Source organism: Zootoca vivipara, chromosome 3, assembly GCF_965207765.1.
Source record: "Zootoca vivipara chromosome 3, rZooViv2.hap1.1, whole genome shotgun sequence".
NCBI classification, from domain to species: domain Eukaryota; kingdom Metazoa; phylum Chordata; class Lepidosauria; order Squamata; family Lacertidae; genus Zootoca; species Zootoca vivipara.
Window position 1 is genome coordinate 16,614,276 of NC_142586.1, and position 21,766 is coordinate 16,636,041.

Below are 21,766 nucleotides of genomic sequence, written 5' to 3' on the forward strand. Positions count from 1 at the left end.
AGGTTAGGATCCAGCGGATCTCTGGTTGGGCTGTGAGGTTCCCAGAACAGTCCGGCTATGCTACCGTGTTTCTCCAAAAATAAGACACCGTCTTATATTTATTTTTCCTCAAAAAACCCCACGGTGGCTTATTTTCAGGGGATGTCTTATTTTTTTATTAAGTATGGTACAGTTTAACCTACAAGGTTAAACTGACTATCACTATGGCTTATTTTCGGGGTATGGCTTATTTTCGGGGTATGGCTTATTTTCAGGGTATGGCTTATTTTCGGAGAGTAGTTTAACTCCCTCCTCCTCAGCTCAGCCAGAGGTAACCAGTGTATATCCTTCATCCTGGTTCATCCAGGACCCAGGAAAATGAGCTGAGCCCAGTGGGTCTTAAGATGCTCTAAACCAGGCACCCCCAAACTGCAGCCCTCCAGATGTTTTGGCCTACAACTCCCATGATCCCTAGCTAACAGGACCAGTGGTTGGGGAAGATGGGAATTGTAGTCCAAAACATCTGGAGGGCCGAAGTTTGGGGATGCCTGCTCTAAACCCTGAAAAAGGAGAGTTTGAGGGGTGGGGCCAGAGGGGGGTGACTTAGACTGGATCCTCTATCCTGGTATATCATGAGACCTGGCAACTTGAGGTAAAAACTCACACACTATTAAAAAAAATTGTTCTCCCTCTTCAAGGTTTAGGCTGGCTCAGCCAGAAGAAGCTCTACTGCCGAACAGAGTTGGGATCTGGTGTAACTCTACAGTAGCTTCACTTACACCAGCTTGCTTTACGCCAGCTTCCTGTGTATAGGACTCCTCCCGAAACCAGAAGCATTTGTTCAGAATTTCTGAAAGATGACACCACTTCTGATTCACTTTAATTAATTAGTAGCTAAGTATCCAATTGCCATAGGAATGATTTGCTTGTAGGAGCCAAGGGGAAAGAACAAAGAAGTTGCTAAGTGTTAGGAGCTTCAGAATTTTTGCAATGGTTGAAAAATCACATGCCTGGCGTTTCAATAATGTGAAAAAGGAATACAGTTCTCTGGGTGTCTAATGGTACATGTCCAGAATTGTTCATTTCCTGCTCTGTGTGGCCAGACAACATTTTGCACATCCCAGCCTGAATCCACATTTCTTTTTTTTATCTGTTTATGTTTTCGTAGTTCATTTGTGGGGCAAGGACTAGAAAAGAAGAGAGTTTTGCAAGGGAGGGATTTTTTCTTTTTTATGGTGGTGTGAACCGAGTGGTATTCGGCTGCTAATTAGCCATGCGAGGTCAAAGGTTCGAGAGCCACCTGTGGAAAGAGTATCCTTTTCGGGATAAAATGGGCATTGGACGATAGGTGTGTTGAAGTCAATGTTTGTGGCAAGGCTAAAAATAAAAGGGACCGTTGCCTGTGAGACATTTGCTTCCTATGGCAGGTCAGTAGCCAATCGGCAGCCAGGTGGCTTTTGGCCACAAGGAGGTGAAAGGGCATTGGTCAACTGTATGGGACTTGGCCTTCCCTTTGGTTACTGGAGAATTTATTTATAGTCTAGGTAACTGAAATTGAAAGGAATTCACCTCTCAGAGTTTTGTTTCCTCTTAAAGTGCAGAGGGCAGGCTAATAAAAAGTACCGGTACCTGCCATTCAGAAGGGAAAAGACAAAGGTAAACATTTATCCCTTTTTTGCATCCACATTCAACAGTGTTGGACACTGATCCCCACCCATAAATCTCTCACTTCTGGTTTCGAACTTGACATACAAAAAAACATGTTGACGACAGCAGAGCAAGTAGCCAACTTACAGGAAAGTGCTTTTACCCTGACCAAGAGTTGAAAGGGCTGTGGCAAACTGCACATTAACAAATAGCAATGTAGGAACTGGGGATGTGAAGCAGAGTTGAATGAATCCCAAACCAAGTGGCCGCTTCGGACAGATTTAGGATTTGTCTCAGCTAGGGATGCGGAAGACATCCAATACAGTTCTCAATAAAATATAAATCTGTCAAATTCTCACTTTTTTGAAACAATATGAGAACCAAAAACCCAGCCATCCTTTCAAATTGGCACTTCTCCAAATGTTGCAATGTTTACAAAACTGTATATACTGGGGGTAAAATGTGCATAAAATGCACGTATTGGTGAAACCAATGTACAAATATGCATTATATTAGGGGAAATTGCTTTCAAAAATGTGTATAAGTCAAAACTATATATGTATATGAGCACATTTGCACCAAAATGCTGTTGAATTTTCACGAGGATTTTTTTTTTAAAAAATCGTGAATTGTGCAAATGTGAAGCACCGAATTTAGACTGGAAAAACGAGAAACTTGGAGAACGAAAAGGGACAAATGTGCCCCCCTAGTCCTGTTTCCTGCTGTTAGACTACATTTCCCAGAAAGCAGTGCTTTGGGTTCTGTGGCTTATAGGACTACTGTATCCAAGAACAAAACAATTGGGCAGCAACTGTCATGCAATGATACACCTTCAATTTCCCACTAATCTCCTTGTTTATCTGAACCTCCTGAGAATGAAGCTGGGGATTGCCAGGTGAACCAGCCATTCTTATTCTTCATTTTTACACTTAGAGAACGCCTGAACTTTTGCTTCCTTGCCTTGGAGGCTCAGCCTGAGAAAACCTGACAAACTCTGGGCTTTACCCACCGCTATTGTAAACCAATGTAGCAACCGTACCTGTGTATTTATACTAGCTGAGAATCTGACTCTCTTTCCAGCCTGGCTGCTTTGTGGCTGCATGGTGTCGCTGTAAGGGATCTTTTGACCCTTCCCCTTGATTTCTTTCCTCCAAAGCACAGTGGAAGAATAGGTAAATTACACCTCCGCTGCCCTGGCAGCACAAATAGCCGGAGGGCTTCTAATATTCTGCCGTTGCATGGTAGGCCCCTTCTGTAAGCCTCTGGGGTTGCTCTGACAATGATCCCAATATATTTTGTTTCAAATGAAAATAAACTTTATTGCAACTTTCTGAAGCAGCGGGACCCAGGAGCCTATATTAGAGAAGCCTAGTGGGCAGCTGTGTAATCATTAGCAATACCACCGAGACCAGGACCTAGGATCAGTTTGGAAGGCTCCTCAGCCCAGCTGGGAGTATTATTTACTATGCCACCATCACAAGACCAACAAGTTAGCATAAGAAAAGCATGTCAGGAGGAGTGATGGTAAAACTAAACCAGCCAAAGCTGCAGTAGAAACTTTCTTTTGACGGTGGAGCTCTTAATTAAAAGTTCTGTTATCAAGCATTGCAGCTGCGGAGAACGTCCAACTCATTCATCCCCTTAAAGAGTCAATGGGAGAAATTGTGCTTATAGAGGAAGAAGGAGGGAATTCCTCACCCACACAAACCTTAGATTAACCTTTAAAGAGTGGCCCATATAGACCTGCAGTCTGAGGAATATATTTTTTTCCAGGGAATGTCCAATGACCCCAAAACAAGCTTCTTCCCAATCATAGCCCAGTGGTAGATAATGTGCTTTGCTAGCAGATGGTCTCATGTCCAATCTCTGGTATCTACAATTTAGCCCTCCACATAATGTGGGATCACATGCACTCTGACAGCCCAGAAAAATATCATCATCATCATCATCATCATCATGATCATCATCATCTATTTTGGTCCTCTAGGACTTCATGTTCCACTTGGGACAGGAGGGGAGGCGGGGAGAGCATGGATGTGGAGGCCAGGCCTTGGTGGCTTTCTCCTCCCATGAGCCTGGGCCAGATCAGGCTGGAGAAACCCACCCACTGAGCCACTCCTTGCCTACAGGCTGGCCACACATCCACCCTGCTTAGCAGGCCGACTGGAGGCAGAGGCAGAAGGCAGGCAAGAGGTGAGATTGAACTGTCTTGCTGGTGCTTTGGAGATGCGGCTTCCTGAGGGAGCCACCCTCACCCGCCATGCAGTCATGCAGGAACCTCTTGTGATCTGTCTGCACCCAGCACTTGTCCTCATGCCTCTCCTCCTGGGCTGTGAAACCTCCACCGCTGGGCTCCATTGGAGCAGCGCTTATTCTGCCAGGTGAGCAGTGTGCACGCATCATCTGTTTCCCCCACTGAGCTAGTCCCAGGGTTAACTTGGTGATGGCCTGGGAGGTGTTGGGGGTCATGATTCTCCTGCCTTGCCCCGGGTGCTGGCAAACCATGCTATGCCACTGTCAGGAAGGGACACTCAGATGAGGTTACAGCTAGATATGGAGCCACTGATGTATAGCACTCAAGAGTCGCCAGCTCAATATACTCAGCTACTTTTCATTATTTGTAGTGGGCAGCAATCTTTAGGGGTTTTTTTTTGGGGGGGGGGTTGAGAGAGAGATGCATGCTAAAAGAAAAATGAAGCAAGCACCGCTGCCAAGAATAATAGAATAAAGGAGACTGTATTATCGTTCTCCCAGTCTGACCAGTCAGCCTTGAGCTCTTTGTAAAACCTACACCTCTGTAATTGTTAGGCTGCCAGAGACACATATGGAAACACCTTTTGGGTTAATGAATATTAATTATTGTAGCAAAGTTGGAGGTAAATACTATACACTAACCTTGGCCCAGAAGATGAAGACTCTCCATCATAGTCAGGAACCCTGCCAGAGACACTCAGAGTGATGCCACTAGGGACCAGAGAGCTCAGCGTATTTGATGGCAGTGGCTAAGGAAAATGGAGATAAAATCTTGATGGAGTCCCACAGTCTTGCCAATCCACTAGGCATGTTAAGCCACCACCCAAAACTTTGGTTGTGGAGGACTTTCTTTTTTAAGAACTTGGAGGTAGCCGTGTGCAACTGCCTTGGTGATGACAAGTGGTTCAGGTGAAATAATACCCTTCTTGCCCTTGTTCAAAAATCCAGACAGTCCCCTTTTCCCTGTTGCCAGTTGAGTCTTCTTTCAAAAGGGAAATTAGCAGCCACACATCAAAATTCCTTTGCTAGAGAGCATCTCGTTGCGTACCAAGATTTACCAGTGATTGCTGTTTCCATTATATTTCAGTTCTGAAAACTAAAGTGCTTAACATTTTTACCACTTACTCATAGTTAACTATTGACCGACTGACCTTTAAATGTTTAGATACCACCCTTCATCAAAAGACCACAGGGCAGCTTACAACACAGAACCTAATGAACAATGGATGTCAATATATAACATAAGAAGAATCTATGAAATGCATTTTTCACGTTTTCTATGGAATGGGTCCCTGAGAAGAAACTTCTGCCCAGGTAATAATTTTTCTCGCTGCAGAGTCCGCATGGATTCATATAGTTTCCATCCGTTATATATGTGTGTTTGTGTGTATTTATACATATATAAGATGTGTTATATAATGCCATTTTTATTGCCATCTGCCTTGAATCAGTCCCCTGTGGGGGAATGACAGCTACCACCACTAATTCAATTATGCTCAGCACCACCATGTTGACTGAAATGTGTTTTTATTTTATTTCTTTTGCTCAGGATCTATAAGGCTGTGGGCTTAAGCGAGCAGAACTGTGATTGGGGCAAACCTTTCCCGAATAATAATAAATAATAATAATGAAAGAATGCTCAGTGGGTATGTTTACATTATAAAGAAAATTTAAAATTAACACCTTGGAGAGAGCACCTCTGAACCCTGGACAAATGTTGCAATAGAGGGACAAGGTAGAAAAAACAGGCGAAGGTTAATCCAAACACCAAACCAAATAAAGAAGAATTACAACTGCCTAATAGACTGTTTTCTTGTTTCAACATCTGGAAAGATGTGGGAGGCAAACTTCATTGTTTTTGTACACATTCCTGATGCCTAATTTCACCCACACCTGTATATTTTTAAACCTTTGTCTTGCTCCCAGAAAGCCAACTCATTTGTGCTTAGGTACCAAGGTCCGGATGACTACAGAATATTAAAAGCTGCAAATTTGCCCATTAACGTGAAACGGCACCCCATCCCAGAAAACCCAAGGAGCTCTCATTGCTGTTGCATCTCTTAAAGTAACAAGGAAGTGAAGCATGATGCTTCTGCGTTTGTAAGAACTCGACAGTTTGGTGTCGCAGTGCCTAGACTTTGGAACTCCCTGCCTATTGAGATCAAGCAGGAGCCTTCAATGTACTCATTTTGGCACCTGCTAGGAACATTCCTCTTTAGACAAGGCTACCCAGGTGCTTGTGTGTATTGTGTGTAGGTTAACAGGGACGCAGGTGGCGCTGTGGGTTAAACCACAGAGCCTAGGGCTTGCCGATCAGAAGGTCAGCAGTTCGAATCCCCACGACGGGGTGAGCTCCCATTGCTTGGTCCCAGCTCCTGCCAACCTAGCTGTTCGAAAGCACATCAAAGTGCAAGTAAATAAATAGGGACCGCTACAGCGGGAAGGAAAAACAGCATTTCTGTGTGCTGCTCTGGTTTGCCAGAAGCAGCTTTGTCATGCTGGCCACATGACCTGGAAGCTGTACGCCGGCTCCCTTGGCCAATAACGCGAGATGAGCGCGCAACCCCAGAGTCGGTCACGACTGGACCTAATGGTCAGGGGCCCCTTTACCTTTTTGCCCAGGTGCTTAGAAAGTTGAGGTCATTTTAATCTGTTTTAGTAGTTTAACTTTTATATGTTTTAAAGTAGGCTTGTAATTTTTTTCTGGATTTTACTGTTTTATGTAAACTGTTTTGAGATTTCTCGCAATCAAGCTGTGTATAAATTTCATTAAGTAAGTAAAGGACATAATCGGTGGAACACGAATCATAGCCATGGCTTATTTTGCATATGTGTAGAGAGTCTCTCTTGTAGAGAACTTTTCCAGTATGAAGCCTGGGAACCAGAGGTGGTAGCAGAATTTTCAGCAGAGTTTGGGCCCTCTGACCTACTTGCAAAGAGGACACCGATTTGCATAAAATGTGCATATGATTTGTATCATATGCAAATTTGCATCCTCTTTTGCAGGCAGAATGTAAACCATCCTGAGCGATGGGGTACTTCTATAATGGCCTGCCATTGTCCCTAAAGCACTGAGATTCAGAGGGGAAGCAAAGTAAGGCCTCCAGAGATTGATGGACTCCAACTCCCATCATTCTCAAGCAGCAAAGCCCGTGGTCATGACTGAAGGGAGTTGTAGTCAAGCAACATCTAGAGCAGGGGTCAGCAAACTTTTTCAGCAGGGGGCCGGTCCACTGTCCCTCAGACCTTGTGGGGGGCCGGACTGTATTTTGAAAAATATATATGAAGGAATTCCTATGCCCTACAAATAACCCAGAGATGCATTTTAAATAAAAGGACACATTCTACTCATGTAAAAACACCAGGCAGGCCCCACAAATAACCCAGAGATGCATTTTTTTAAAAATGACATATTCTACTCATGTGAAAACATGCTGATTCCCGGACTGTCTGCGGGCCACATTGAGAAGGCGACTGGGCCACATCCGGCCCCCGGGCCTTAGTTTGGGAACCCCTGATCTAGAGTGTGTGTCATACTTTCCCTGCATATGTTCCTGAATTCAACCAAAGCTCCTGGTGGAATATTAGCCACTTCCCATCACCATCTCACATTTTCCTGATTCCTAATCAGAAAAATCATTTAAAACTGCCTTTATCATTTAAAACTGCCTTCTCTAGCTTCAGAAAGCAAAGTCTTATTAACTGATTCCTAGTTACTGGTAGGTAGCCGTGTTGGTCTGCCATAGTCGAAACAAAAAAAAATAATTCCTTCCAGTAGCACCTTAGAGACCAACTAAGAGATCAACTTAGAGACCAATGACAAACTTAGTTGGTCTCTAAGGTGCCACCAGAAGGAATTTTTAAATTTTGTTTTAACTGATTCCTGTTGTGCTTGCTGAAAGTTGCCTCCTCCGATCACAAGCGCATTGTGACTTTCCTTTGTTTGTGAACCACCGAATACATCAGCCTCTTTCAAGTTGGCTCTCCACACCGAAAACCTTTTCTCTGCCAATCTCCTCAGAGTACGGCCTCCAGTTCTCACATTATTCAGCCACCATTTTTGAGTACATTAGATCACACAGGCTATGCCAGAGCCCTCATTTCCGTGGCAATTGCTTCCTTTCGTATCGTAGAATGACTATTCCCAGACTATGAGTTATGTTCTGAGTTTTAGGTCCAAATAAAGGCAAAATCCCACAGTGAGGCACACTGGAAAAACAGCCAAGTTTTATCTGGTTTTATGTCAAAATCATGTGAGAATGTGGCACATAAATCTGCCAGGTTTTACACAATGCTGGGCCCAGGTTCACTCAGAAAGGAGGAGATTCTAGTGAACCTTTAGATAAACCTGATCTCAGCTTGTCAGACAAGGAAACAATCAGATCTTGCATGATGTCGACATACATTAAATACAGGCCACATTGTCCCACTCATATTAACTATTCCTTGTTTGCTTGAAGCACAACTTTCAAGCTCCCATTCCTCCCCCCCCCATAGTGTTTGGCTACACTATGGGCAACCTCTTCCTGATTTATTCTGTGGAGCCAAGACCTGCTGGAATCTGTTCATCAAACAACTCTAAATCTTGCTAAAGCCAGTCTTGTTACATTTTCACTTTCTCATAGCCATCCCCCACCTCACTCCAGTTGCATAGAAAAATCTGACATTTGTTGAATCAAAAATTCTCGGAACTTGTCCTAAAAAATGATTCACAGAAAAATGCTTCTCCTGAACACTTCAGATTGAATGCTCTCCTGGGTATCTTTTATTTGTCTGAAAAACACTCAGCACACCAGTCTAGGCATGCGCTAGTAGCCCCATGTCAGAGAAATCCATCATCTCAATTGTAAACTCCTGGAGGCAGGGGTCTCTCTTATATCAAGTATGTTTCAGAGAGTTTGTGCCCAGTCCCTCCCCAGCCACTGGACCTGAGTGGCTGGACCACACCCCTGGCACTCAGAAGTGATGTGGCAAATTCCACAGCGTGACTTCTCCATCAACTGGATAAGTATCCATTTCCAGCTGGGTGAACTGGAGACAAGCTTCTTGGGTGAAAAGAGCCTGTGACATACCCCCCAACATTTCTCCAGTGAAAATAGGGATGCCCTACCGTACCCTCCTGGTTTCCCCAGTAGTGATGTATGGAAGTGAGAGCTGGACCATAAAGAAGGTTGATCGCCGAAGAATTGATGGTTTTGAATTATGGTGCTGGAGGAGACTCTTGAGAGTCCCATGGACTGCAAGAAGATCAAACCTATCCATTCTGAAGGAAATCAGCCCTGAGTGCTCACTGGAAGGACAGATCGTGAAGCTGAGGCTCCAATACTTTGGCCACCTCATGAGAAGAGAAGACTCCTTGGAAAAGACCCTGATATTGGGAAAGATGGAGGGCACAAGGAGAAGGGGACGACAGAGGATGAGATGGTTGGACAGTGTTCTCGAAGCTACCAACATGAGTTTGACCAAACTGCGAGAGGCAGTGCAAGACAGGGGTGCCTGGCGTGCTATGGTCCATGGGGTCACGAAGAGTCAGACACACCTAAATGACTAAACAACAACAACTGTACCCTCCAACATTTCTCTGATAGAAATAGGGATGTCCTAAGGAAAAGTGGGACATTCCAGGATCGAATCAGAAATAGGGACGGCTTCTGTAAATCCAGGGCTGTCCCTGGAAAATGTGGGATGTAAAACTGCAGTCAAGGACAACATTCCTACAGTGGACATGTTAGGGGATGTTTTGTACATCCCCTCAGGAGAAGACTTCCTGTTTCCTCCTGAGCTGGGACAGACTTCCACTACATGTGGCTTGAAGAGGGTATGGTCTGTTGTACTAGCATGGAGGAGCACACGGCCTCCATGTTCTGATCGGTTTGTATGTTGCTGTGTGTTTGGAGAAGTGACTGCTTAGTCGCAGTCACTTGGGACTAACTTCTTTATGGAATAGTTCTACAGTAGTTGTTATGTAACCTAAGCCTGCCTTCAGGGATATGTCTGTGAACCTGAATGAATCTGTGAGTAAACTACTTTTACATCAACGTTAATCAGATTCTTGTGTTTATTCTTTTTAAGAGGGGTTAGAAGGGATTTTACCAGGAAGGAATCTTTAATAGTAAGACTCAGATGAGTCAGCAACAAGCTGATTGCTGCGTAAATTAAAAAGGGGGATGTTTGGAACTCTGCTGGAATATGGAACTTGCTAGTGCAAGTTAGGAAGGATATCATTAAGTAATGTATCCTCTCCTGCTTCCCTAATCATCCCCACAGAAAATAGGGACACTCGGAGGGTCTGTTGTGATCCTTAGTCTTAGTGAACTCTGACCAGGGAGACCTTAGCCTGGTGCTAGTGCTGGAGCAAATCTCCCTGCACAATGCCACTCACTTTTCTAGAGATTAGTTATGCTGTCACATGCACTATAGGGCTGTTCAGAATCTAGCTCTCCCCCCCCCCCCCTGTATTTAGAGCCTGGCTCAAGCCATTTTGACACCCGAAGCACAGCACCAAATTGCATCCCCTGCTGCTGCCCCCTGAACTGCCAACAGCTGGAAAGAAAGTCAGGGGTGCCTGCTGCCCAGCCAAACACTCCATGCCAGTACCCAGCTGGACCGACTGAAAGCTGAAGCAGCTGGCCTAGAAGTGACTGCCCTGAGTCTCAAGAGATTTGGCCAAGTGAGGCATAGGGAAGGCCTACAGGAGGTCTCTCCCCATCCATCCTGGCCTCAATTTGGGGGCATTTGCAGTCACGGAGCTCCAGCAGGATGCTGCCCATCAACTTCAGATTTCGTGGATCAGAATTCCCATCACCTGTGAACATTGCTCATGCTGCGACTGTTGGGATTTGTCACCCAAGAACATCTAGAGCTACACCTGCTCTAACCATTATACAATACAACGTTGTATAGTAACAGAGTTGTTACAGAACACTTGTTTACATGGCAAGGCATCCCTCCTACCCTTCAGTCCTCCCCAATACCATGAATAAGAGACATGCCAACAAATATTTGGGTGAAATTAAGCCACAACTTGACTTCAGGTGTAAGATGTTTGGCCTAGGCTTTGGGTAGACCCCACCCTTCCGCCTTGCCTGCCTGCTGGAAGAACTTACATTTTGGGGTCAACCGGAAATGAGAGAGTCTGTGACGTACATCAAGGAGTAATTCCCCCACTGGATTGCACCTGGGGAGTGCTGTGGCCCCTCGCCTGCGCATTGGTGTCCAGATAGAAGTATGTCCCCTGGATCCCTTTAGCGGGATACCCCATTTTGGAGGAGCCAGGCAGAGGCTACAACCTCCCCTCTGTCCAAGACTATGTATCCTGGTATGTGGGGGAACTCTGGCCCGCAATTGCACCCACCAGAGAGGGTAAGCAGACTTTTAAAACAATAGACATACAGATCTGTACCTAGCACATCGCAGAATTGTCCTTGCACTTTACAGGATGATAGGAAAACTTAGCTAAGCCTCGTCATCTTTATAGGCTCCTGCTCTTAGCTCTCCCTCTGTGAAACGCTGAAGCAATGTGGGAAGTTTTCTGCACAGTAGGTAAACCCTCCGAGAGCCATATTAAGGAAGGAGGCTTGACAGCATCTCATTACATCCAAGTAGAATCAGGACCCAAAAGAGTGGTTTTCACCTCTCGACGTTCCTTGTATAACTTTAGCCACTCGCAATCAGAAAGGCTGAAGACTCTGAGAAAGTTCTGTTTGATGACGGATTATTTAAACTATGCTGTGAAACACTTTCAGCTTTAAAATGTTCTATGCCCTGAAGGATTCCATGAAAAATGGCAGCATTCCACAGCAGGAACAGTGTTTGGAATGCTTTTCCTTGACTCAGTCTGCAGACAATGATGATAAATTGAATGCATTATACTCCATGTGTCCACATGCATGTGCGCAAAGTTTTTTTCTCTTCCCCCCCCCTTTTTTTTGGACAGGTGTTTTTATTTGGTTTCTTTCGTACTGAAAAGAAAAGAAATGCCTCGCTTATTTTCTACCAGGAACATGAAGATTGATTCCTTCCATATTACTGCCTCTAGGAAACGGAGCAGAGGATACAAAAACAGCACAACATCAACACACATTGCACGCCACCAGAAACACTCTTAGCATTGGACACCATATAGTTTAGCATTATGCATTTGGGCATTTAGCATCCTGAGAACAAGGCTGTACTCTCAGTCTTTTTGTCTCCCCCCCAGTGGTGGCACCAGAAAAAAAAGGTTCTGAGAGAGGCCACAAAAGGGGCAAAGGATGTGTCTAGGTGGGCGAGCTGTGTCATACACATCAAGATATCCAAAAGAAAAATAACAGTATATGACAGGGGTCCAGCAAGGGAGGAACCTCCTTGTTTTGGGGATGCTTGCCTCCCTGCCCTCCTTCTTGCACCTACAGTGTTTCTCCAAAAATAAGACACCGTCTTATATTTATTTTTCCTAAAAACAACAACAACACTATGGCTTATTTTCAGGGGGTGTCTTATTTTTTTTCCTCCTCCTCCTGCCGCGGCCGGCATTGCTGCTGCGCCTATCACTATGTCTTATTTTCGGGGTATGGCTTATATTCCTTGAATGCTTAAAAATCCTGCTATGGCTTATTTTATGGGTATGTCTTAAAATATGAGAAACAGGGTACCATGCTTCCCTCTCTTCCACTGGCATGATCATGATATTGGCAGTTTCTGCTTATATTTTTGATTCACCACAGTGTAGCATCTGAACCTTCTAGTGTGGTTAATCGATTACGTTTTGCTTAAAAGCCAGCTTTTTAAACCATAGCTTCAAGTTATCTTATTTTAGCAGACCATAGTTAAGACTAGGGCTGTGTCTGATTCGGCTCAGGGCTAGATTTGGTGGCGTGCATTGGGGGCCAATTTCGTTTGGATTGATTCAGACCTGGCTTATACCCTGAACCAAAATCAAATATTTGGAAATCTGAATTCTCATTCCTTCCATTGACTTGCATAACTCTCCTCCCCCCTACATAGGTACATGGTCTATGAGGACATGGTAGCTAGCCCCTTAGGTAAAGGTAAAGGGGCCCCTGACCATCAGGTCCAGTCGTGTCCGACTCTGGGGTTGCGGCGCTCATCTCGCTCTATAGGCCAAGGGAGCCGGCGTTTGTCCGCAGACAGCTTCCAGGTCATGTGGCCAGCATGACAAAGCTGCTTCTGGCGAACCAGAGCAGCGCACGGAAACGCCGTTTGCCTTCCCGCCGGAGCTGTCCCTATTTATCTACTTGCACTTTGATGTGCTTTCAAACTGCTAGGTTGGCAGGAGCTGGGACCAAGCAACGGGAGCTCACCCCGTGGCAGGGATTCAAACTGCCGACCTCCTGATCAGCAAGCCCTAGGCTCTGTGGTTTAACCCACAGTGAAGAGACAATTAACTTTGCTGAATTTCAGACAGGTAGATTCAGGGTTTTGTGTGCTAGCCATCTTAAAATTTTCTCTTAAAAAAAGTAAAATGGCCACAATTTTCTTGTTCCATCACATGTATCTATGTGCATGCAAGTTTGGAGACTTGGTAGCTGTCCCCAGAAGGGATTTAGTCTAACAAATTGCAGACAGGTAGGTCAAGGGCTTTTTGTGGTAACCTCCTTTAAAGCCCCCCCCAAATATTTTTTAAAAAAGACCCTATAATCTGTTGAGCACCACAATTGCTATGTAGATGCTTCATGCTAGTGCTAAGCATTATCATTTATACAGTTACTGTCCATGTACTATTTATGCATTGACTGTACAATATACTCATAAGACACAAACACCCACACAGCAAAGTACTAATAAAGACAGACTCCACTCCAGCTCCCTTTCCCTCATTGCTCCCTTCTTACACAGTGTTGTTCTGCACTTTGGAGACAGGCTGTCTGGTTTTCTTAGAGAGCGCTTTGAGCTCCAGTTCAGCCCCAAGTGCTGTGGATTGATTTGGATTCATCCAATGCACTTCAGACTGACTCAGAGATGGGTTTTGGGCCAGGACTACTTTGGACTGAATTGGCCCAGTTCACTTTGGAACTCAGAATTTGCTCAAAACGTTTGCACAGCCCTACTTAAGACTAACTCTTTATTGGGTTTGGGTCTCTTAGACAGAGGACTCAGCTATACAGCTGCAAATATAATTCTGAAGAAGTGTGCATGCACACGAAAGCTCATACCAATGACAAACTTAGTTGGTCTCTAAGGTTATTTTGTTTCAGCTGCAAATATAACATTTTAAGTGCATTATACAAAAGTGACACTAGATGGGGATGGTGAGCTAATGGCAAATTCCATATATATTTCAAAACATTTTTTTCCAAAGCATTTTCCACAGTGTTTTTTGTGTGTGTTTAATATATGTGTGTATATTCAGCCAGAGCATACTCAGTATCTCAAAGGAAGCAGTGGAAATTAAACTGGTTTAAGTTTGATAGAGAGGAGGGAGGGAACAGCATATACATTCAAATTGAGGCAATTGAAAGCAGCTCCACACAGCTTCAAGGTGGTCTTGGTTGCACCTGCCCTCTTAAGTCCTTCTCCCCTCCTCTCAGGCTTCCCCTCAGCTTCTACCTCTGCATCCTCAGCCACCTGTCCCTCCTCCTTTGCATCTTCCTCAGCCCCCTCTCCTTCAGTTCTGTAAGGGGGAGGGCTTATAGAGACCCCCCCTCATCCAAAGCAGCCCGTCTCCCAGCAGTCATGAGAGCGAAGGTTCTGATGGAGGGAGTCAGGAAACGGAAAGGGAGTGCCAGGGCTCTGGCAACATCCAAGAGCCCCTGCTCCATAGGCAGGGAGAGAGGGAGGCGGAAAGAGAGGACAGGAATCGGTCAGACCGGAGACCCGTCCCCCCCCCACGCTGGAATTGAGGAGGAGGAGGAAAGGGAAGTGCTTCTCAGTTCCAAGGCTTTTATGTTGGTCAAGAACGCGGAGGGGGGCAGTGCAGGAATCTGACTCGAGCGAGTAGACATGAAACCAGCAGTTTGTTACACTGTAAATAATGTGCACTAATAAAAACTTCTGAAAGACAAGCATGTGTAAGGTCGTTACTCGAGTATTCACAACAACCCTGACAAGTTCCCTTATCCTAATTGTCAACACACTGTAGTTCACAGAGCTAGCACCATCTGCCAGCAGCCACATGAACTACACTGTGATGACAATCATGCGCAAATATATATTAGAATGAAATAGGTTGTGCTGGGAAAAAAAAGAGGAACAGGAAGGTGTAACAGGAAAGTATAGTTTGGCTTCAGTTTCAAAAGTGAGAGTGCTTTCTTCTCTCTAAAATAACCCATAGAGGAGCCAAGTTTGGAAAAACTCATTGATCAGCTTTCCTAAGTAAACTTCCTTGCGTATCGGCAGCTATTATGAGTCCAAAATGACTGAAAACCTCTTAACCCATTAGATGTGCATTCATTCCTTTACTTCAAATCACATCAAGAATATTTAGTTCAACTTTGGGTCACTTATGTCTCCCCTTTGGCCAGAAATTCCAGATGTCATAACGATCTGAAATGTAATTTGGGAATGATAGCAGCAGGACAGAACCAAACGAGAGGTCGCAAGTACCGCACAAACCCCTGAACACCAGCCAAGCCAATAAATTCAGGGATTGTGCAGGTTGTATTGACATTGCTTATTTCAACTGGAATCTCCAAGCTGATTGGAGGCCGAGGAGGCAGACTTAGTCGTTGTCTGAGGACTATCCCTGCCTCCAGGTCTGGTCCTGACCGGACGGATATTGGAATCAGCAAGGGATACCCACATGACCTGAAGGTGCTGCTGTGCAATGCCAGGTCGATGATGAATAAGACCACCGCCATTCACGACCTGATTGTGGATGGAGGATTTGACCTGGCATGTGTGACAGAGACCTGGTTGGAGGAAGCCGATGGGCCCGTTCTTGGCGCTGCTTGCCCACCAGGTTTCTCTTATGCACAGCAACCCAGGCCATCTGGGCGGGGAGGGGGGGTTGCAGTGATTTTTAGGAAGTCATTAGTTTGCACCAGGCGTCCTATTGGGAAGACCCAGTTCTCTGAGTGCATGTTCTGGAAGTTGGGCAATAGAGGCAGTACAGGATTCCTTTTGGTGTACCGACCTCCCCGCTGCACCAAGGATTCCCTGCCCGAGCTGCTTCAGGTCGTGTCGGATGTGCTCCTGGAGACACCTAGCTTGGTTGTCTTAGGGGATTTTAACATCCATGCCGATACGACCTTACAAGGAGCCGCTCGGGACTTCGTGGAAAGCATGGCCACCATGGGGCTGTCCCTGAATAAGTCTGGCCCAACTCATAGCCGCGGACATGCCTTGGACTTGGTGTTTACCTCTATGGATGTTGGTGATCTGACATTAAGTAAAAGCGAAACAAAAGAAGTGCCATGGTCAGATCACTTTCTGGTGCAACTGGACTTCTCCGCAACCCTTTCCCTCTGCAGGGAGGTGGGACCGATTCGGATGGTCCGCCCCCGCTACTTAATGGATCCAATTGGCTTCCAAAGAGTGGTAGGGGATGTTTTATCCCATGTCGATGGCCTTTCAGCTGATTCCCTGGTGGCCCGCTGGAATGCGGAGTTAACCAGCGCTATTGACTGTCTGGCTCCGAAGCGCCCTCTCAGATTGCATGGAGCCCGGACAGCCCCGTGGTTTTCCCCGGCGCTGAGGGCAATGAAACAGTCGTTGAGACGGCTAGAGCGCCGGTGGCGGAAAACTCATTTTGAATCAGACCGGACACGGGCTAGAGCTCAACTTCGAGCCTACCAAGTGGCAATGGCGACGGCGAAGAGGACCTTCTTCACCGTCTCCATCGCATCTGCAGAAAACAGCAGCAGGAGACTCTTCCAGGTGGTTCGCAATTTAGCGGAACCACCTGCTCCATCCGGGCCCAGTACGGGCCACATGATCTCCTGCAATGATTTTGCAAAGTTTTTTGCAGATAAAGTCGCTCAGATTCGGGAAGAGGTAGACTCCACCGTGGGAGCAGGGCCGGGGCGGGGGAGTGCTAGAGTCCTGTCTAGTCAAGTTTTGTGGGATCAATTTCAATCTGTTACCTCCGAGGATGTGGACAGGCTGCTTAGACGAATGAAACCAACCACCTGTCTCCTTGATCCTTGCCCATCCTGGCTTATAAAAGCTAGCCAGGAAGGGCTGGGCGATGGGCTTCGCGGGTTGGTAAATGCTTCTCTCCATGAGGGAGCCTTCCCAGACCCGCTGAAAGAGGCGGTTATTAAACCGCTTCTTAAAAAACCATCTTTAGATCCGGCCAATATGGCCAACTATCGCCCAGTCTCAAATCTTCCATTCTTGGGCAAGGTGATTGAGCGAGTGGTTGCGGAACAACTCCAGGCACGCCTGGAAGAAGCGGACCATTTGGATCCCTTCCAGTCAGGATTCAGGCCTCATCATGGGACTGAAACTGCCTTGGTCGCACTGGTCGATGATCTCCGGCGGGCTAGGGACAAAGGTAAGAGCTGTTTCCTTGTTCTGCTGGATCTCTCAGCGGCTTTTGACACCATCGACCATAACATCCTTCTGGACCGTCTAGAGGGCTTGGGAGCTGGGGGCACTGTCATGCAGTGGTTCCGCTCCTTCCTCCTGGGCCGTGTTCAGAAAGTGGTGGTGGGGGATGAGTGTTCAGACCCCTGGGCGCTCACTTGTGGGGTGCCTCAGGGTTCTGTCCTCTCCCCCATGCTTTTTAACATCTATATGCAGCCACTGGGAGAGATCATCAGGGGGTTTGGGCTGGGTGTCCATCAGTATGCTGATGATACCCAGCTCTACCTCTCTTTTAAATCAGAACCAGTGAAGGCGGTGAAGGTCCTGTGTGAGTGCTTGGAGGCGGTTGGAGGATGGATGGCGGCTAACAGATTGAGATTGAATCCTGACAAGACAGAAGTACTGTTTGTGGGGGACAGGAGGCGAGCGGGTGTGGAGGACTCCCTGGTCCTGAATGGGGTAACTGTGCCCCTGAAAGACCAGGTGCGCAGCCTGGGAGTCATTTTAGACTCACAGCTGTCCATGGAGGCACAGGTCAACTCCGTGTCCAGGGCAGCTGTTTATCAGCTCCATCTGGTACGCAGGCTGAGTCCCTACCTGCCCACTGACTGTCTCTCCAGAGTGGTGCATGCTCTAGTTATCTCTCGCTTGGACTACTGCAATGCGCTCTACGTGGGGCTACCTTTGAAGGTGACCCGGAAACTACAACTAATCCAGAATGCGGCAGCTAGACTGGTGACTGGGAGCGGCCGCCGAGATCACATAACACCGGTCCTAAAAGACCTACATTGGCTCCCAGTACGTTTCCGAGCACAATTCAAAGTGTTGGTGTTGACCTTTAAAGCCCTAAACGGCCTCGGTCCGGTATACCTGAAGGAGCGTCTCCACCCCCATCGTTCTGCCCGGACACTGAGGTCCAGCTCCGAGGGCCTTCTGGCGGTTCCCTCATTACGAGAAGCCAAGTTACAGGGAACCAGGCAGAGGGCCTTCTCGGTAGTGGCACCCACCCTGTGGAATGCCCTCCCACTAGAGGTCAAAGAGAACAATTACCAGACCTTTAGAAGGCATCTCAAGGCAGCCCTGTTTAGGGAAGCTTTTAATGTTTGATGGATTTCTGTATTTTAGAATTTCTGTTTTTTTTTTTTGGAAGCCGCCCAGAGTGGCTGGGGGAACCCGGCCAGATGGGCGGGGTATAAATAATAAATTATTATTATTATTATTGGTGGTCACAAAAATGGTCATAAATAACACAGTCCTGCACAGCACGAGTAGCCAAGGAATGACGTTAAAATGTTAATCTTTCTCCTGCCCCCTCCCTATGTTCTCCAAGGCCAGCATCATTTACATGCCAAACCCCATAAAAAGGATATACTACTGGAAACCAGAACAGCTAGAAAGTGATCACCAGAGATTTGTGCTCCTGCAATCAAATTTTAGTAAACTTGCTTGGAAAAGTTAACAAGCTGCAGCTGAGCAAAGCCCAGACTGAAGCCTAGAGGGGTCCTCCTTACAAAATTATAATTTTAGGTGGGTTTTTAACAAGATGTTCCTGTCAGTCTGGTTTGACTGCTAGGCTTGCTCTCCTTGCAAAGGGGTCCCTCAGATCTGAGACCAAAATTTAACATACGTATGCAGTCCACAACCCATGAATTGTACCACTTCGGAATACCGTGTGGAAGATTCACACCTTTGAATAGTCCTTCACATTAAAAACCAGCCAATCAATGTTCCCAGAAAACCAGCACAAGTAAAAGCTAGGTTTTGCTTCCTGGAACACTAGCTTTCTGTGAGGTTCTGATGTTGTTACTATAACGTTTACATGTTATCAACAACAATAACAGTTTTATTATTTATATGCCACCCATCTGACTGGATTGCCCAGCTACTGTTGGGGGGGGGGCTCCCAACAAAATATTTAAAACAGTAACCATTAAAAGGGCTGCCTTCAGATGTCTTCTAAAAGTCAAATAGTTGTTAATCTGTTTGACGACTGATGGGAGGGTGTTCCACAGGGTGGGAGCCACTACCAAGAAGGCCCTCTGCCTGGTTCCTTATAGCTTCATGTCTCGCAGTGAGGGTGTGGATTTTATGCCAGGATCTATCCATGTCTTCAGTCCCTCTTCTGTCCCGACTGGGCTAACAGGACGACTGGAACACCTTCAGCTTAAATCCGCCTCTGCTATCATGGACCCACAACTGGATATATTGTGAGCACCAACTTCTACTTCAAGAAACAATGGATACTGTGGTAGAGGTTTTTAATCCTCTTTTATTACTTCAAGCTAATGTGCAAGTAGATAAATAGGGACCACTCCGTCGGGAAGGTAAACGGCGTTTCCGTGCGCTGCTCTGGTTTGCCAGAAGCAGCTTTGTCATGCTGGCCACATGACCCGGAAGCTGTCTGCTGGCGCTGTGGGTTAAACCACAGAGTCTAGGGCTTGCTGATCAGAAGGTCAGTGGTTTGAATCCCTGCAATGGGGTGAGCTCCCATTGCTTGGTCCCAGCTCCTGCCAACCTAGCAGTTCGAAAGCACATCAAAGTGCAAGTAGATAAATAGGGACCGCTCTGGCAGGAAGGTAAACGGCGTTTCCGTGCGCTGCTCTGGTTTGCCAGAAGCAGCTTTGTCATGCTGGCCACATGACCCGGAAGCTGTCTGTGGACAAATGCCGGGTCCCTCGACCTATAGAGCGAGATGAGCGCCGCAACCCCAGAGTCGGACATGACTGGACCTGATGGTCAGGGGCCCCTTTACCTTTCATGTGTATTTACAGAATATATACATAGGCTGTGTGAAAGTTACAAACAGCTCTCACTGCAAACATACAGCATAATAGAGAGCCGGAATTACTCACAACAGCTACAGAGCAATATAGCAATACCACACCCCACTAAATTAGCAGAGTCAGGAAGACAGTTTAGTGAAGGAACAGTTCCCGCCCACTTCTCTCTCTGGAGACTATCATCTGATTCTCACATTGGGAGGGGTGAAAATGCTTACAGAGGGAACCACCAAAAGGCCCTCGGAGCTGAACCTCAGTGCCTGGACCATAGCTGCCAAGTTATCCCTTTTTTACAGGGATTTTCCCTTATGCTGAATAGGCTTCCTCGCGAGAAAAGGGAAAACTTGGCAGCTATGGTGGAGACGCTCCTTCAGGTATACAGAACTGAGGCTGTTTAGGGCTTTAAAGGTCAACCCCATGTTCTGTTTAAGGCCTTGTTCTTAACCTATAATGCCCCATTTGGCCTAGGTCATATGAGCTCCCCCAAGTAACTGAGATTTAGATATGGAAACATGCTTAGACTTCCTTCACCACAGGAGGACAGATTTACATGGTCTTTTTGGAAGTGGCGCCCGCCCTGTGGAACGCCCTCCTATCAGATGTCAAGGAAATAAACAGCTATCTGTATCTGACTTTTAGAAGACATCTGAAGGCAGCCCTGTTTAAGGAAGTTTTTAATGTTTGATCTTCTTCTTCTTCTTCTTCTTCTTCTTCTTCTTCTTCTTCTTCTTCTGTTGGGAGCTGCCCAGAGTGGCTGGGGAAACCCAGCCAGATGGGTGGGGTATAAATTATTATTACCGTATTAGTGTCCCTTGTGCTTTGGAGTTCAAAGCAGGCCTAAACCAAAACCCACCTCTTCATATTATTTTAGGAAGAAATGGAAAATCAAATAACCAGATAACCAGATAACCAATTTAGGGACCATGGCTACTTCCACACCCCTGAACCTTTATCTCTGAATTCCAAGAACTGGGAACAAACAATCAGGGACACCTGCCATAGCTCATCCTGTTTGGACAATCTGACTGATGGTTGTTGGAAACAGAATATGGATTCGGTGGATCTTCTGCAAGGCAAACTTCTTAGGTTTTTTTTTTTTAAAAAATCATTATTTAGACGAGCTTTTAAATGCACATGTCTGGTTTTGTTCTTTTAGAATATTTTGTTCTATTGTTTCGCTTTATTGCCTGTTCTGCACTTTGCTTTTATGATCACCTCCTAGAGTGCTTTGGCAAATTGGTGGGCTAGACACTGTGAAAATAAACAAATGAATTATTCCTTTCTTGAGAGCAATTTCTGTTTGGGAAGTGGGCGGGGATAGCTTTAGTAGGTCAGCTAATGAGTTAACGAATGTATTACTATTAATAATGATCTGAATAGGTGACAGGGCAAGGAACTGCTGTCTTGAATTTGCAGCATTGAATGACTTCATAATGTTGGGCAGTGATTAGGGCCATCTACCAACAACAGCCCTGGTGGGGTGGATTCCAGTAGAATGAAGGAGCCAAGGAACTTCTCCAGCTGGCTCCTACCCTCTGACTTGCTCCACAGGCTGTTCTTCCATCGTGGGAAGGGATCTAGTGAATGGTTATATTTTTATAGAATCGTAGAAGTTTAGGGTTGGAAGGGACCATCTACTC